The sequence below is a fragment of the Arachis stenosperma genome, chromosome 3 (genome assembly GCF_014773155.1).
Source record: "Arachis stenosperma cultivar V10309 chromosome 3, arast.V10309.gnm1.PFL2, whole genome shotgun sequence".
NCBI classification, from domain to species: Eukaryota; Viridiplantae; Streptophyta; class Magnoliopsida; order Fabales; family Fabaceae; genus Arachis; species Arachis stenosperma.
Window position 1 is genome coordinate 56,591,688 of NC_080379.1, and position 5,018 is coordinate 56,596,705.

Sequence of the window (5,018 nt, forward strand, 5' to 3'; positions counted from 1 at the left end):
ACTCTATGTGATCTTGGGGCAAGTATCAACCTAATTCCTGCATCCACTATCAGAAAGCTTGGTTTGACTAAAGAGATCAAACCAACCCGGATCTGTCTTCAACTTGCTGATGGCTCCACTAAATACCCATCAGGCATAATCGAGGACATGATTGTCAAGGTTGGGCCATTTGCCTTTCCCACTGACATTGTAGTGCTGGAAATAGAGGAGCACAAGAGTGCAACTCTCATTCTAGAAAGACCTTTCCTAGCAACTGGATGCACCCTCATTGATGTTTAAAAGGGGAAAGTGACCCTGAGAGTCAATAAGGATGAGTTTAAGTTGAATGCTGTCAAAGCTATGCAGTATCTAGACACACCAAAAGACTGCATGGAAGTGGATCTTATTGACTCTCTGGTAGAAGAAGTCAATATGACTGAGAGTCTCGAATCAGAGCTAGATGATATATTTAAATATGTTCAGCCTGATGATGAGCGGATAATTTATACGCTTTTTGGCATTGTTTTTAGGTAGTTTTTAGTAAGTTCAAGCTACTTTTAGGGATGTTTTCATTAGTTTTTATGTTAAATTCACATTTCTGGACTTTACTATGAGTTTGTGTGTTTTTCTATGATTTCAGGTAATTTCTGGCTGAAATTGAGGGACTTGAGCAAAACTCTGAAAAAGGCTAACAAAAGGACTGCTGATGCTGTTGGAATCTGACCTCTCCACACTCGAAATGGATTTTCTGGAGCAAACAAACTCCAAATGGCGCGCTCTCAACTGCGTTGGAAATTAGACATCCAGAGCTTTCCAGCAATATATAATAGTCCATACTTTATTCGGAAATTGACGACGTAAATTGGCGTTGAACGCCAAGTACATGCTGCTATCTGGAGTTAAACGCCAGAAACACGTCATGATCCGGAGTTGAACGCCCATAACACGTTATAACTTGGAGTTCAACTCCAAGAAAAGCCTCAGCTCGTGGATAGATCAAGCTCAGCCCAAACATACACCAAGTGGGCCCCGAAAGTGGATTTATGCATCAATTACTTACTCATGTAAACACTAGTAGCTAGTTTAGTATAAATAAGACTTTTTACTAATGTATTAGGAATCTTTTGATCACTTTAGATCTAAGGAACATCTGGGGGCGCATAGTCCTCAGATCATGGGCGCTGGCCATTCGGCCATGCCTGAACCTTTCACTTATGTATTTTCAACGGTGGAGTTTCTGCACACCATAGATTAAGGGTCTGGAGTTCTGCTGTACCTCAAGTTTCAATACAATCACTATTACTTTTTATTCAATTCTCTTCTATTCTTATTCCAAGATATACGTTGCACAACACTTTGATGAATGTGATGATCCGTGACACTCATCATCATTCTCACCTATGAACGTGCGTGATTGACAACCACTTCCGTTCTACCTTAGGCCGGGCGCATATCTCTTAGATTCCCCAACAGAATCTTCGTGGTATAAGCTAGATAGATGGCGGCATTCATGGGGTATTCCGAGTAGGATTCCGGTATTGAATGACTGTGACAAACTTCAAACTCCTGAAGGCTGGGCGTGATGACAAACGCAAAAGAATCAAGGAATTCTACTCCACCTGATTGAGAACCGACAGATGATTAGCCGTGCTGTGACAGAGCATTTGGACCATTTTCACTAAGAGGATGGGATGTAGCTATCAACAAGGGTGATGCGTCCAGACGATTAGCCGTGCAGTGACAGCGCATACGACCATTTTCCCGAGAGGATTAAAAGTAGCCATTGATGATGGTGATGCCCTACATACAGCTTGCCATGGAAAGGAGTAAGAAGGATTGGATGAAAGCAATAAGAAAGTAGAGATTTGAAAGGATTCTAGCATCTCCACACGCATATCTGAAATTCCCACGTTTGATTTACATAAGTATTTATATCCCTTTTTATTTTCTATTTATTATTAATTTCCGAAATCCATAACCATTTAATCTGCCTAACTGAGATTTACAAGGTGACCATAGCTTGCTTCATACCAACAATCTCTGTGGGATCGACCCTTACTCACGTAAGGTATTACTTGGATGACCCAATACACTTGCTGGTTAAGTTGAATGGAGTTGTGATCATAAATTCCAATAGAGCCAATTTTTAAATCTCATGCAAATACAAAGAGGATCACAATTTCGTCCACCAAGTTTTTGGCGCCGTTGCCGGGGATTGTTCGAGTATGGACAACTGACGGTTCATCTTGTTGCTCAGATTAGGTAATTTTCTTTTCAAAAATCTTTTTCAAAATTTTTCTTTTATTTTTTGTTTTTCCAAACTTTATTTTTGAAAAAATTATAAAAATCCAAAAAATTAGAAAATCATAAAAATCAAAAATATTTTGTGTTTCTTGTTTGAGTCTTGAGTCAATTTTTAAGTTTGGTGTCAATTGCATGCTTTAAATTTTTTCTTGCATTTTTCGAAAATTTCATGCATTCATAGTGTTCTTCATGATCTTCAAGTTGTTCTTGACAAGTCTTCTTGTTTGATCTTGATGTTTTCTTGTTTTGTGTTGTTTGTTGTTTTTCATATGCATTTTTCGTTTGTTAGAATCCATGCATTCAAGATTTCTAAGTTTGGTGTCTTGCATGTTTTCTTTGCATCAAAAAATTTTTCAAAATTATGTTCTTGATGTTCATCATGATCTTCAAAGTGTTCTTGGTGTTCATCTTGACATTCATGGTGTTCTTGCATGCATAATGTGTTTTGATCCAAAATTTTTATGTTTTGGGTCATTTTTGTGTTTTTCTCTCTCATAATTAAAAATTCAAAAATAAAAAATATATCTTTTCCTTTTTTCTCTCCAAATTTTCGAAATTTTGGGTTGACTTGGTCAAAAATTTTTAAAATTAGTTGTTTCTTACAAGTCAAGTCAAAATTTTAATTTTAAAAATCTTATCTTTTCAAAATCTTTTTCAAAAATCATATCTTTTCCATTTTTTTTCTCATTTTCGAAATTTTTTTTAAAATTATTTTTCAAAATCTTTTTCTTATCTTTTATACCATATTTTCGAAAATATGCTAACAATTAATGTGATTGATTCAAAAATTTGAAGTTTGTTACTTTCTTGTTAAGAAAGGTTCAATCTTTAAATTCTAGAATCTTATCTTGTAGTTTCTTGTTAGTTAAGTCATTTTAAAAAAATTAAATCTTTTTCAAAATATCTTTTTCTTAAAATTTTTATCTTATCTTTTTATCTTTTTAAAATTTGATTTCAAATCTTTTTCAATCAACTAACTAACTTTTTGTTTGTTTCTTATCTTTTTCAAAACCACCTAACTACTTTTCCCTCTCTAATTTTCGAAAATATCTCACCTCTTTTTCAAAAATTCCTTTTGTTCTAAATTTTAATTTTAATTATATCTTATATTCAATTTTCGAAAATCACTAACCCCTTTTTCAAAAATTATTTTCGAAATTCTCCCTCTCTTTTCTTGTTCTATTTAATTATTTAATTACTAACACTTCTCTTCACCTCTCTCCATCTAATTATCTGAATCCCCTCTTCTACATTCTTCTCCCCTTTCTTCTTCTACTAACATAAAGGAATCTCTATACTGTGACATAGAGGATTCCTCTTTCTTTTCTTGTTTTCTTTCATATGAGCAGGAACAGGGAAAAAGGCACTCTTATTGAAATTGATCCTGAACCTGAAAGGACTCTGAAAAGGAAACTAAGAGAAACTAAATTACAACAATCCAGAAACAACCTTTCAGAAATTTTCGAACAAGAGAAGGAGATGGCAGCCGAAAATAATAATAATGCAAGGAGAATGCTTGGTGACTTCACAAAGCCAACGTCCAAATTTGATGGAAGAAGCATCTTCATTCCTGCCATTGGAGCCAATAATTTTGAGCTTAAGCCTCAACTAGTTGCCTTAATGCAACAAAACTGCAAGTTTTATGGACTTCCATCTGAAGATCCTTATCAGTTTTTAACTGAGTTCTTACAGATCTGTGAGACTGTAAAGACGAATGGAGTTGATCCTGAAGTCTACAGACTCATGCTTTTCCCTTTTGCTGTAAGAGACAGAGCTAGAATATGGTTGGATTCACAACCTAAGGATAGCCTGGACTCCTGGGATAAGCTGGTCACTGCCTTCTTGGATAAATTCTTTCCTCCTCAAAAGCTGAGCAAGTTGAGAGTGGATGTTCAAACCTTCAAACAAAAAGATGGTGAATCCCTCTATGAAGCTTGGGAAAGATACAAGCAGCTGACCAAAAGATGTCCATCTGACATGTTTTCAGAATGGACCATATTAGATATATTCTATTATGGTCTATCTGAATTTTCGAAAATGTCATTGGACCATTCTGCAGGTGGATCTATTCACCTAAAGAAAACGCCTGAAGAGGCTCAAGAACTCATTGATATGGTTGCAAACAACCAATTCATGTACACTTCTGAGAGGAATTCCGTGAATAATGGGATACCTCAGAAGAAAGGAGTTCTTGAAATTGATGCTCTGAATGCCATATTGGCTCATAACAAAGTGTTGACTCAACAGGTCAACATGATCTCTCAAAATCTGAATGGATGGCAACATGCATCCAATAGTACTAAAGAGGCAGCTTCTGAATAAGTTTATAATCCTGAGAACCCTGCCATGGCAGAGGTTAATTACATGGGTGAACCTTATGGAAACACCTATAACTCATCATGGAGAAATCATCCAAATTTCTCATGGAAGGATCAACAAAAGCCTCAACAAGGCTTTAACAATGGTGGACGCAATAGGCTGAGCAATGGCAAGCCTTTTCCATCATCTTCTCAGCAACAGACAGAGAATTTTGAACAGAACACCTCTAATTTAGCCAATCTAGTCTCTGATCTGTCAAAGGCCACTTTCAGTTTCATGAGTGAAACAAGATCCTCCATCAAAAATCTGGAGGTAGAAGTGGGCCAGCTGAGTAAGAAAGTCATTGAAACTCCTCCCAGTACTCTCCCAAGCAATACAGAAGAGAATCCAAAAGGAGAGTGCAAGGCCATTGATAT

General features: G+C 36.2%; 1 non-coding gene across 1 annotated transcript; it reads right to left on the reverse strand.

Annotated features, from left to right (window-relative positions):
- Positions 1-4,158: 4,158 nt before the first annotated feature.
- LOC130972081 (small nucleolar RNA R71) lies at positions 4,159-4,262 on the reverse strand. The gene has a single exon (XR_009083281.1). It is a non-coding gene; the product is annotated as a small nucleolar RNA R71 (small nucleolar RNA).
- Positions 4,263-5,018: the final 756 nt, after the last annotated feature.